The sequence below is a fragment of the Drosophila pseudoobscura genome, chromosome 4 (assembly GCF_009870125.1).
Source record: "Drosophila pseudoobscura strain MV-25-SWS-2005 chromosome 4, UCI_Dpse_MV25, whole genome shotgun sequence".
Taxonomy (NCBI): domain Eukaryota; kingdom Metazoa; phylum Arthropoda; class Insecta; order Diptera; family Drosophilidae; genus Drosophila; species Drosophila pseudoobscura.
The window spans coordinates 19,159,575-19,173,015 of record NC_046681.1 but is presented as its reverse complement, the minus strand read 5'-3'; the positions used below and the strand labels follow the sequence as shown (position 1 = coordinate 19,173,015).

The window sequence follows — 13,441 nt, the reverse complement described above, 5'->3', positions numbered from 1 at the left end:
TCGCGGGCATCTTTTGAGCGCTTGCAATGAATTTCAGAACGAATTGTATTTCACGGAATACCGGGCATTGCGACAGATACAGATACACGCGTTTTGTCTCACCTTGTCAATCAGTGCAGCAGGGGGCAATCGTGGGGTAGGGCGAGAGGAAGTACAAGAGAAATCGAAAATATGTGGGTCAGTCGGCGAGTCAGAGATTTTTCGCCCCATTTCCCCCATTTTCCCGCGTATTGAATGTCATAATATCCGCCGCACGGACACGCGGACACACGGACACCCGAAACGCGGGATATACATATTTTTCTTATATTTCTCCGATTTCCAATTTTTCGGTTGTTTTTCGGTTTTGGTTTTTGTGTTTTTTTTCCGCTTTTTGTGGCTTTGTTTTTCTTGTTTTGTGGCACATGCGCGCGTTCCCCGTTCGGACAATTTGCGGCTGTACTCACGTACGGAAGCGGCGGCGGCGGCGGCGACGGCGGTGCCTCGGGCAGCAAACAGCACATTAAAAATAAAAATCATATATAAAAATTCTTGGCTGCATTGGCAGCAAAACTCAAAATTCAAATTCAAATTCAAAATTCAAATTGAGGCACAACCAGAGGCACAGAGAAGCAGCAGCAACAGCAGCAGCCGACTCGGAATACAGTCGTACGAGTAGCAGAAGCATAAACCGATTTTGGCGTATTTTAATTTGATTTTTTGCCCGTTTTTAGATGCTGATTAGACGGACGACCGTCGACGAGGAGACACGCCTCTCTATCCGTTGATTCTCAATGCGGTTCTCCGCTCCCTCGACCCCGAGAACCGCTGAAGGTTCTATCTGCGCCCAAACTATTCAGAAACTATTATCAATCTTTGGCCGCGGGGCGGGGGAGGTCTCTCTCTATACAGAGAGGGAAAGAGAGAGACACGCAGAGGTTGAAGGCAGAAGTTCGCTTCTCTACTTTTGTTGCCTTTGTTGTTGATTTGAAAATTGCTCCCCGCTTGACACACTACGAGGGGGGCACCGCTTTTCCTCTTATCAAAACATGAACATTTCGCCGCGAACGCTTTTCCCAAACAAAAACAAAACACAAAAAGCTTCGCTTTTCTCAAACAGAGAGAGAGAGAGAGAGCGCGCCCACGGAAGTGTGTAACATGACAAAAAAGCTCTTGTATAACATTTTCCGTATAACATTCCTTTGTGGGAGGGGTTGGACTCGGAAACACGCGAATTTCTGCGGAAACCCCAGGGGCGTAGCACCCAAAAGAGGAGCGTGGGACCCGTACGGGTAGTGTAGTGTCTCGAATTGAAGGAACTGCATAGATTGTACACCTTAAGGGGGAACTATTAATGGATTAACTAAAAAGAAATGCTGGGAAAGTCTGGCAAAGAGTTTTGGCAGAGTGTTTTTAGATTTCTTAGTACCAAAAAGTTTCCATTTCATTCTGTAATGGATAACTGAAGAAACTTTACTTCAAATCTTAAAGATTTTAATGATTCTAGACACAACCCAGAAAAACAGAACTCATTGCAGCGAAACTTTCTTTAAAAACTGAAAGTATAACTAAAATGGTTTAAAATGGAATACAGCTCTGTAAATATTCAAAAACTACGCAGCGCAAAAATTCTATTCAAATAAGCAGTAAAATATTTAGAAGATGAATATTGTTAGGAAATCCAGTAACCATATTTACTCAATATCAACCCATATCTTCAGTTATTCAATAGATTTATAGATAAAAAAAAATGCAATGGTGATCATACTCGTAATAATAATGATTCACACGTGATTTCACTGGATATATGACTCATTCATAATCCCTTCTATGCAAGAAAATCATATTCTCTAAGGCGGGCGCCCACAGTTCCTTGTCTTTTTTTGCAGCAAAAGAGATTTCCGCCTCAGAGGAGAAGTTTTGTGGGAGTAAATGCATACAGATGGTGGCCATAAAAATGTTTCCTGTGGCAGGAAGCTGGGTGCCTTTTTGGCTTTTACTTTTTTTTCCTGGATTCCCACGCAGACCAAAATGTCAATCCTCTGTGACCCAGTGAGGGGGGGGTATCAATGTCTCACCCCTTGCCTACGCCTCTGCCCCTGTCTTTTGGGTATAACAGTTTCTGTTTTTTCGGGGAGCATTTTCCGTTTATTTACAATTTGACATTTTGCAAAGCTCACACACTAACACTCCCACACACATGTAGCACAGTAGCTCACCTTCCCGCAGAGAGCGAGAAAGAGAGAGCGAGAGAGAGAGAGAGAGAACGAGTAGGCGAAACAGAGAGCGACAGAGAGAGAGCTGGCGGCTTGCGGTGCTACAACAAAGTTCGCCTTTCTCTCTCGCTCAGTTTCGCAACTGTTATATGTGCTCTCTGTCCCTCTCTCTGTCCCTCTCCCTCTCCGTGAATGTTTTTTGCATCGAAATTTTCATGTAGTTTTCCCCAACAGACATTCATCGTACGCCGAAGCGTTCGGTCGTGTCCGCGGTTGTTGCCACTTGGATCTCTTGGACTCCACTCCGCCCACTGGGAGGTGCTCGCTCCAATCGCTCCACTTATACCCTCACAGACTCCCAACTGAGAACGTGTGCTCGCGTGTGTGTGTGTGTGCCAGTGCCAGTGCCAGAACTGTGTGACTAACTAATCTAATAGTTGAAACTAAAACTAAAACTAAAACTATAACTTAAGAACAAATCCCTAGGTGAAACGGGGAAGCACTGAGTATCCAGCATCCAGCATCCAACATCCGCTTGCGGCCCTCGTGTCGCATTCGAGTGCAAAATCTGTAATTGAAATTCTGCCGCTTACGAAATTCAAATCTCGGAATCTCGGAATCTCGAAATCTCGAACAACAGACAAAACTTTATTCATCTGAAAGTCAAAAAACTTTGTGCACAGGTAAACGAAACAGAGAACCTTTTCAATTTACGGATTTACCGAAAAGTGTTTTGGGGGAAGGAGCACAATAAAGAGTGGGATTGGGTGGGGGATGGAGGATGGAACCTCAAAGCGATGGTCTGTCCGCAAAGTGATTTCCGATTGGTTTCTCAAATTAAATCAAAATACAATCTTCAATTCAATTTATTTGTATGGCATTTTCGCGGCGGCTGCTAATTGAAAATTGTGCCGAAAAATCATTCTCTTCTCTCCTCTGGTGTTGTTGTTGTTGCTGTTGTGTTGTTGTTTATGGGCAGAAAACTTGTCGATTTTGTGTTTGAGTTTTCCTTTCCAAAAATCAAAATCCATTGAAAAGCTGAGAGATATTTATCCGCTCGGCGGGGACAGAGGGCGAGGGGGCGAGGGGGCTGCCCGAAATGCGGTGGGGCAGGCAGTTGTCATTGCTTGTTGCCGTCGCCGGTTGTACTTGAACTCGAAGCAAGCGCGTGGCATGCCGTGCCGTGGCGTGGCGCGGTGCTGTGCTGTGCTGTGCTTCGCTGCGCGACGCGACGCAGCACAGCGCGTATCTGGAAATCTTTGAGATATTCTAGCTTTGGCACTGAGAAATCAGAGACACGAAACAGATAACGCTTCAATGGAGATCCGAGATGAATCATGACGGAGAGAGAGGGGCTGTGGGAATGAATAAATGAATGAATGCATGAATGGATTAACCAACGGGGTTTGCATGATCCTTGGGAATAACAAGGAGGACTTAAACGATTGTCTTCACATCATTTGTGAATGTTTGGTCCCTCCAGAAATATGCTTTTTTCACAGGTTGTTTGTTTTTAGAGGAACAGATGGGGCAGGGCCTAAGAATTCCCACGATTATTAGTCATATTGATGGGGGGAAATGGAAAAAGTTAGATAGGTTTATTTTTAAAGTAATCTAAGAATACAGACAAATGTTAGAAAAGGGGAAGATATTAAGTAATAATTGGAAAATACACAATTATTTAATTAAAAAATAAATACAGTAATTGTTTAGCTTTTTTAAGACATAGAAGACTTGTTGTGATGGAAAAGTACTATAATTTCTTAATTATGAGAGAAATTAGACTTTCGGGGAATTTCGACAGAAGTTTTCATAAGTTTAATTGAAATATTGAACACATTATTGATTTCTATGGGAGAATACTTTGAATTTTTAAGGAAATATCTAAACCGAAATTCCCTAAGCGTTCCATTGATTTTTGAAAATATTTATATTAAAAGCAATGAAATTTTATGAAAATCAAAGCAAAAAGGCAGCAAATATTGCTCTTTTCCGAAGAGTTCCCTTGGGAAGGAACCGCAAAATCTTTTAAGTAGCCAGAGATCTCCCTTAAGGGGGACATTTCCACAGAAGCGAACACATGTATTCCGTGGGGCATTAAAATGGCTCAAGTAGAAATGCAGCTGTCCTCAGAAGAGACTTTTTGCTATGGGAAAATCATTTATGAATTTGATTGCGAATGTTCTGTGGAAATCAGATATTTTTGACCATTTGCAAAAATTTCCATTCAAAAAAAATTCTTGAGTAACGAATAATATTCAGAAGAATATGGAATCCACAATCAAAAGCATCCCATTTGTTATTTTCTCCAGGGCATGGAAATTCCCCACTAAAAAGGTGATCGAGTAAATGTAAAACCTACGCTTTTAGGCGTATTAGTCATAGTTTTTGGACCGTAGGAAGATCAGAGAAGTTCCGATGACTCAAAATCCTGCGCATAGGCCTCAAAATCGAATATTTTATTTAGTCGAATAGACTTCTCCCATTCTTGTGCCTTCAAAATACAGAACACACATGTTCACCCACTAAATTGTATTCAAAATTTGTATATTTCTTGCAAAAGATCGTATAATTTGTTTAGAAAGTTTGGTTAAACAAAAAACTTACTTAAAAATCACGGAAAGAGACACCGAATCCGCACATTTCTGTAGTTTCAAGAACATATGGAAGGAAGTCCCAAGACTTGATAAATAGTAGAGTGTATCGTATATCGTATATACAATATTAAAGCACCTACCTATATATTCTTCCATTCCCAATTAGTGGAGGACTTTCCAACTCTGCTCGTTCTGCCCTCGGCAGCAGCAGCATCCTCTTGTGGACTTAGGTCCTGTTTCACGTTTCCACTTGAGGCATTTATCATTAGTTTGAAGCATCAGCTGCACCACTAATATGCAATTATCCCACTTGACTGTGGCATCCACCCGAAACCCACTCCACACTCCGCTCTCCACGCTCTCCTCCCACCTAAGCCTCCCCTTTCAGCCCTCAGCCCTTTGCCACGGAATGGCATTCAAAGCCGCTGCTAGTTTCAATCGTTCAAACACAATTAAGGCATTAAAGGACGCGACGCGTAGCTCCAAAGGACAATTAGCGTCTCTCTGTGTGTGTGTGTGTGGCTCATTATGCTGACATTCTGCTCTCCACTCTCTTTGATCCCCGCTCTCTATCACTCTCTCTCTCTTTCTCTCGCTCCTCCACATTTAGCAGCACTTGGGCGCTGCTCATTAATTATTTACCAGCCGCCAACGCGCCAGCGCTCAACGCCAGTTCACGGACTGCAGCATGCTGAATGTTGCGTATACGCAGCGTAGACCAGGCTGAAAATTAAACAACTATCATGGGGAGGAGTGTAGTGTACACTGAAGGAAAATATACGATATGTACATAAAAGTGGCGATTGAGGTCGATTCTTGGCGAAACTTGGAGATAAGAGTTTGACCTATTTTAATATAAAAGAACCAAAAGAGAAAGCGGTAGAATCCTACGATTAATATCAGATTAGTATTCTCAGTGGATTTTACTGAGAAATCACAGCTTCTGAGAATATTTGACGACTCCAAAGCAATGAATCCTTAGTTATCCTCTTAATTGTCAACATATTCAGGGGGAAAATAATCAATTATCTTGGGAATTCACTTAATTGACATAATATTCATGGCGCAGTCAGTCATTCATTTATCTTGAAGAGTAATACACAGAGAGAAAGTGTTTGAATGAGGCTTAGGGATTTAATTAATGCTTTGAAACAATTCTCAAGCCTTGCGGGAATGAAGGAGGATAGCATCTGATGTAGATTTCAGAGTTGGGGAACTGTTTGGGATATTCACGCGTTTTTAGCAGTAAATACCGTTCCTCCTCGCTTTCTCTCAGTGTATTCCGTGTGTTTGGTCTCCGCCAACGCCAACGCAGCCAACGATCTATCATTATAATGAAGCGTCAAATCTAATACATCGGACTAACCGACTTTTGCCTTCATTTCCATGTGAAGTGGGAGAGGGCGCGGCGCGGCAGAGGGGAAGGGATATCTCTCACTCTCTGACTCTCAGTTGCTGCTACTGTGGCTGTTGTTGCTGCTGTTGTTGCCGCCTCCTGATAACGTTGACAAACTAGATAAAAGAACGCGATAAAAATGAAAAAAGAACATGCAAAAAGCAAAAAAAACACCACACACAACAGCAGAAATGTTATAAATAAAACAAAAGACTCAAGGAGGAGTAAAGGAGAGCGAGTGGCGGGGAGTGTCTCTCTGTGTCTCTACGGAAGAATTATGTATGAATATTGTATGGCGGATGGGTGGGGGGAAGCTGTAAAGGAAGGAAGTCATGGGTGATGGAGAGGGGGAGTCCAAGGAGGCGGCGAGGCTGATTCTATGAATATGAATGAGATGTTGCCTCCTGCAAAAGCGATTGTTGTTGTTGTGTTGTTGAGTTGTTGCTGCTGTTGTCACTTTTACTGTTAATGAGCGATAAACTTCATGAAATTGCCATTTACGCGGTGGTCTATGGGGGAGACAGCAAAATCATGATATGGGAATGCGAATGCGATACGAAGATTGCAATTTTGTACGTATTTAGATTGCGATTGGAACCGTAACGGGATGGGACGACCATCATCAAACCGTTTCTGGATTTCCATTCGATCTGTCATTAGATTCGAATTCGATTTGCATATAGATTCCGATCTAAACTTTATTTGGACTTCAAGTGGATTTCAATCCGTATTGGGATCCTATGGAGGCAATATCTTGAGTTCAATTGAAGCCGAGTCTAGATTTCTATCTGGCCTTCGACTAAATTCACATCCAGATTTCGATTATAATTATGTATTTAGTTTTCTATTCTATCCGGGTTCCAATTTGGGCAGTGTATAGACTGTAACCATATGTTTAACCCTTCAAAGATTGCATTTAAATCCATCTTCAGTGTGTTTTCTTCTCCAGGTTGAATCAGTATAAGATTCGGATTCAATTATATCAAGATTTCCTTTCAAACTGTATCTAAATTCCGTTTCCATCCGTTCTCATATTGTATACTATGTATGTATGAGCGTATAACTATAGATTCTTCCTCAATTCGTTCGTTCATTTCGATTCCGACTCAAAAGTCTCAGTGTCTATATATTGCAAAGCAGAACCCGACAGAGGGGCGCTGCCGCATGCCGCATGCCGCTCCAAACTCTAGATTCATTCCAATTCCAGGCGTGTCCATATCTAAATTCCATTCCAAATCGTTTATCTATCCTACATTGATTCAAATCCAATTCGCATTATAAATTCTATTTAAAATCCATTTCGATGCCCTCAACTATTCAAACAATCAGCGACAGCTACTGTCGCCCATTGCCATATCATGTTCCCAACATGTTTCCATAAACATAATTAATGTGTATCTATGTGTGTGTGTGTGTTTGTGTGTATCTGTGTGCCGCGCTCTGTTTATATTTTGCGGTGACACTGAAACGCGGTTTTAATTAATAATTATCATTTTCTGTCACAATTTCAGTTTGTTTTGCGGTGGTTTTACGTACAGGAGGAATGCCCCCTCCTTGGCCTCCCCCTCCCCGTTAAACCGTAAACCTATCTTCTGTCTTTTATTATCTCTGCGGACAAATCCTGCTCGATTATGCACCACCACATTCCGCGTGGCATTTACCAGCGTGGCAAAGCGTGTCAAAATTTCGACAGATCAACCTTGGCCGTAATTAAACGAGGAGTGAAATAGAGAGAGGAGGGGAGGGGGGCAGAGTGGGCCAGACTGGGTTGCATGGGGCAGAGATACCACCGAGTGGCTGCATAATCAAAGTGCTATGCAAATAAATTAACATCGAAATGCATACATCGCAATCGGTAATCGGCAATCGGTAATCGTAACTCAAGCAATTAATGTGTGGGATGGCGGTCCCTGTCCCTGCCTCTGCCTCTGCATCTGTGTTTATTTGTTGATTGTCGTAGATATCCAACCAGTAATTACCTGTAATCATTGAGCGGTTGGAGGGGCGGAGAAGTGCCACACGATTTATGGCGCGCGTTACGCCCCCCGCCCCGCCCCATTGAGTGGTGCAGGTGGTTTTGGGGTGCGTGCATGGAGCAGCGACTGTTGACAGACTGGGGAGGGGACGGGGGAAAGGCCAAGAACGAGTAATCCCTAGTAATCCCAAAAGCCAAGAAAGAGCCTAAAGCCGCAGGGATATCATCTGTCCTGTACTACCGGTACAAAAGATCAGCCTATCAACGATATAACTGATCAATCGGGAAGAAATAAGACGGCAACAAAGGCCGAAAATGTATGGGATGATGGATAGATGGACTGTTAAAGCTCAAGATCTTAACAAAAGAGCAACTTTATCTATAGATCCCATAAATGTCCTCCGAGATGGCTTTATCGGGAAGAATCTTGAAATATTTCCCCAGAGTTAAGAAAGGAATCAACTTCATAGACCTTAGGGTTCTGCTTTGGAGAGCTCTATACCTATAGCTACATTCCATATATTGCCATCCCAAAAGCAGTGCCATAAAACCCAGGCCTAAGCCATGAATTCCCATGAATCGTCATTTGGTTGTAATATCCTCGTAATGATGCCCCCTCCACAGTTCCTTCAGAGAGCCCTAAAAGCAGGCTGAAGCGGCTTGGGTTGGGTTGGGGCGGGGACTGTCTGCATAGGTTCCTCTTCACTTGGGGGCTACCGCTACCCGCAACCCTTCACAAGTTTCCGCCGCAGGTTCATTTTACCCTTCAGCGGAGGCCAATCAAACATTGAACTCTCATCGACAGCAGCGCCATCGCCATCGCCAGTGCCTGCCTGCCTGCCTGCCTTGCCAGCCCGCCTATAAATAGACCATTTTAGAGACAAACAACTGACACGAGCCGGCAGCAGATAGGGCGAGGGGTGGGGTGGCAGCAGCGGAGAAAGGGGATGAGGATGGAAGGCAGAGGGTAGGAGCCCCAATTGCAGGAGGCTCCTCCGTTCGCGTGCCATTGAAAAACAATTGTTTTGTCAATATTTTCACAATTTCCCTATCGGCGGGAATGATCTTGAGCGGTGGCACGGGAGGCGGAGCAAGTGGGTGTCGGGGGGGTAAATGCAACAAAAAAAAATTAAGCGAATGATGAAATTTTGCGAATTACAGGAAAAGCACTCGGTCCACCCCAAAAAGAAAAGTGTAACAAAAGTTTTCCAATTGAAGGCGCCTCCAAAAACACACACCCACAGAGACGGGGGGGGGGGGGGGGGGGGGGGGGGGGTGCGGGGTAGGGTGTGAGACAGGGGTTGACGTTGATGGGGGTCTGCCCCCGCCTCGGAAAACCCAGGGAAAAACGACGGCAAACGAGAACTCGAAATTCTGTGGCCCCAGCGGCTGTTGTTTTGGGGTGTCATTGAACTTAATTTTGTTTTTCTTTTACTTAACCGCACCCCTCCACAGCCAGCCCCTACCCCCTAGCCCCCACCTCCACCGCTGGAAAATTGAACCCAACGTTTTATATTTTTTTATTTATTTGTGTACTTTCGTGTGCCACCGATACGGAGGAGGCAACGAGAGGAGCCCGAAGGGCCGTCCAGCAAGTTGTTGACTTGGACCTCCCTCCCCCTCCCCCTCACCCAGCCCCTTTGGTAAGAGAAAAGCCCACAACCCACCGAGAACCACCCTCCCCCTTTATCTCCGCCTTGGATGATGAATTTTTATGGAAAAGAAAAGCGAAGAAAAACGTGAAAAATCTAAGGAGATGTTGTACGCAAACAAAGCAACAAAAGAAAACATGCAAAAAACGAAAACGAAAAAAAAAGGGCAAGCAAAATAAAAGGAAAACTTGGGGGAAATGCCGTGCACTGATTGCCACAAAACATTTTGAGGAACCACGAAGCAGAAACGAATTCATTTTTGATTCCGAATTGGTTTTCTTTTCTCTTTGCGCTACAGAAATATCGACGGAAAAGGAGAGTAAAATGCAGCTCAATTTTAATAATCTTAGAATTTGGAGAGGGGCAAATGGGCAAACGGTTGTGGCAAAAGGTGGAAAATCCTCTAAGAAAAGGTAGGGCTGCCATTCCTGTGACCTTTGCCACGGCCTCCCCCTCTGTTAATATTTGATGTTCAGATTTGGGCTTCTTTTTCGGGACTGTCTTGGGGTTTCCCTGTTGGTCTTTCTGTGGTGCTTCAGGCTCAGTATTTTACACGATGATTTTAGCACCGACGGCAAAACACTACGATTATTACCATCTATACTCATCCACTTGGTTTAGGTTTCCTTCGTATTATGTTACACTTAGAACACCTTTTCCTTTGCACAAGTATCCAAGGATACTGGGATGGGACTCAGGAGGGACTCACTGGATCCATGGATATTTTTTCCTTATGGAATAATCATAAAAATATACTCCATTGGAAGACAATGTGCATTCTGCCATCGGTATTATATTTATGCTATACTTTTCCAATCACTCGAAAGTTCTTTAGTTTTCAAAAAACCTTCAGCCCTTTATCGCATTTCTTATACAGAAATGTAATCGTATTTTGGTGCGTTTTTTATCCTTGGAACAAAAAAAAAACAGTCATACAAAAATATACCTCTAAAAATAGAATACAAAAATCGAGTACGCGAAAAAAACTCTTTTTTTTCAATGGCAAAAATAATTCGATTGCACGGGGACGTGTCCCATTTTCACGGATTTTGGGTCGATAAATTCAATGGCTAACCAAATTTCATGTGTGCTGGGATGCCGTCGGTGTTTTTCCCTGCAACTCCAATGCGAAAGCCGTACTCCCAAAGAAATCCGCTTATATTTAAACAATTTTTGCAATGAACTGGCAAAACATTCAATTTTCTTGGACACTCTTGGACCAATAGTTGCGTTCTTTTCAGACCAAAAACCGTCGCCGGAAAACGCTTTGGGCCCAGAGACCACAGAATCCTTAGAGGTTGGGGCCAGTGTGTGTTTCCCTGGTCTTTTCTCTCCGTTAAGGTTAAGGACACAAGCGCAAGGCAGTCGAAGAAGTGGGAGGGGCGGGAAGACCTTTTCAATTTTTAATAGGTTTTGGGAAAAATGTGGAAACAGAAAAGCATTTTGCACATACAAGCAGAAAATATAATTTGCTTCTGCCGCCGCCGCTGCCGCTGCCTAAAAGCACTAACAATCAAACACTCGACAGCAGCCAGCAGCAGAAGCAACAAAAACAATTACAACAATGGGAATATAGCAACAAAATACACCATGAAACATTTACAACAATGGGGGAATACAACAGCAACAACAATAACAAAATGACAAGCTAAAGCAATTAGTTTAATGTGATTCCATGCCCCTCCCCCTTTCCTCCCCCCCGCCCGAAACGAGGGATCGAGAGAGAGAGGGAGAGAGAGATGAAGCCTGACAAAGTTTTATGTACCACAAATGAAATTATAGTCACAGTACAGTCACTCACATACGTATAAGGCTGCCTGCCACAGGCCAGAGTCTCTGTCGCTGCTGCAATTTCAGCGCGTCGGAGTCCACTCCACTCCGCTCCGCTCCAGGCAGCAGGAAAAAAACTGTCGCCTCCTAAAAGCATGCTACACAGAGATTTTTGCCGCCTCTTTGGCCTGCCACACCTGCCACCAGCCACCAGCCACCTGCCACCAGCCACCGCCTTATCTTTGGGGTCTCACCTGCTTCACTTTTAAACATTTTAACTTTCCCTGCCGCCGCCCCTCCTCTGTGGCAGAGGCAGTGGCAGGACAGCAGCAGGCAGCCAGCGAGCGAGCGAGCGATGCTGTCATGCACATTAACCAAATAGCTGGCGCCTTGATTTGATTATCATGTTTGTGTATTAGTGTGTCTGTGTGTGTGTGTGTGTATCTAAGAGTGCCGCTGTATCTGTGTGTGGCAAGATTGCCGCTTGACAAGCCACTTCCGCACTTGCCACGGAAGAAAGTTCTAGCAAGAAAGCTTTGTCATTCCGGGCGAGTGGAATGCCACAATTCATTTTGCACAGAAAGTTGCTGCCCCCAAGAGCTAAATGGACACTTAGTAGATGCAGGTAGCCCCCAACAGGGGGGGTGGACAGGAGTGGGAGGGGCAGAGGCGGAGGATGTATCGTGTATGTGTGTTATAAATATATAATAGCCGACAATTTCATGCCAAAATTCCACGAAACAATGATTCAATCTGAGAGATACTGTATGGCAAGGGCAGGAAACTAGAGAGTGAAAGAACATATAGTGGAAGAAGTTGAAACGCTGGAAGAATAGTCACCCAAGAGATGAGCCAATCAACATATCCATAATCCATTAGCTTTGATTACCTTTTGCCTCTGTTGAACTTTCAATCTTTCGGATAAACATCTCGCCATCCATTGCATAGTGTCGCCATCGCTGGCTGCGACTGCTCCTCCACTCTATGGCTGGTCGTATATCACGGGTTAACCTTTGGGTTCGCTGGCAGGGAAAACATATTTTGACGGGCGCTTTGATTTATGCCCCATCCCGGAACCTATGCCCGATCCCCCCGCCCTCCTGGAAAATGGAGACTGGAAAATGGGGCGAGGCAACGCTTTCTCTTTTTCTTTTTTTGTGTTCTTACTGTCGCATGCATGATTCATGTGCGACAGAGAGAACAGGAGCCAGGGACCCAGAGAAAAGTCACTTGAAAATCTGTTTGCTGTTGCTGTGATTTCCGTTGCGTAACTCCAGGACCCGCCTAACGCTCGCCCTCACCCTCTACCACCCCCCTCCGTAGCCCCTTTGGGGGTACATCTGCAAATTGCCTGCAATAAATTTGTTCCCTGTTTTGCCATAAAACACTTAAAACGATTTGCAAAATAAAAAAAGGAAAAAAAGCGGCTGAAAGGCAGGCAAAACAGCCAATGGAAATGAGCAAAATCGAAGCATTCTGCCGTCGGGAGGGAGGGGCAAGGCCAGGATGAGGGGGGAGCTCTTTAATGCGATAACAATTTTCGATATTGAATCGAAATCCGTTTTCCACAGACAAACAACACAAACAAACAGAGAGACAGACAGAATGAAAATGCTTAATTACTTCCCCTTTTTGGCTGTGGCAAATTTATGATGTACAAACTTAATTTGCCAATTGGGAAAATGGAAAATGAAAGAGCTGAAAACCAGACAGCAACAAGGTAAACAAGCATTTGAGGTCGAAGTCGCCGATACCCTTGAAAATGTGTGCTTTTTATGGGAAATTGTCTTGAATTTAATGTTTCCTGAATACATTTGAATGTAGAAATTGAAGAAAGGGTGTCTTATTGTTGACAG

At 43.9% G+C, this 13,441-nt stretch overlaps 1 protein-coding gene across 5 annotated transcripts in view; it reads left to right on the top strand.

The window, feature by feature from the left end:
* The window catches only part of Plc21C (Phospholipase C at 21C), a 56,530-nt gene that overhangs the window by 4,468 nt on the left and 38,621 nt on the right, over window positions 1-13,441 (top strand). The window contains exon 1 of one of the 5 annotated variants that reach the window (XM_033379733.1): window positions 2,601-2,878. The exons of the other annotated variants lie outside the window; for them this stretch is intronic. The gene's annotated coding sequence lies outside the window, so the exon portion shown is untranslated. Of the gene's footprint in view, window positions 1-2,600; window positions 2,879-13,441 lie in introns of those variants that run through there. 5 annotated transcript variants of the gene reach the window in all.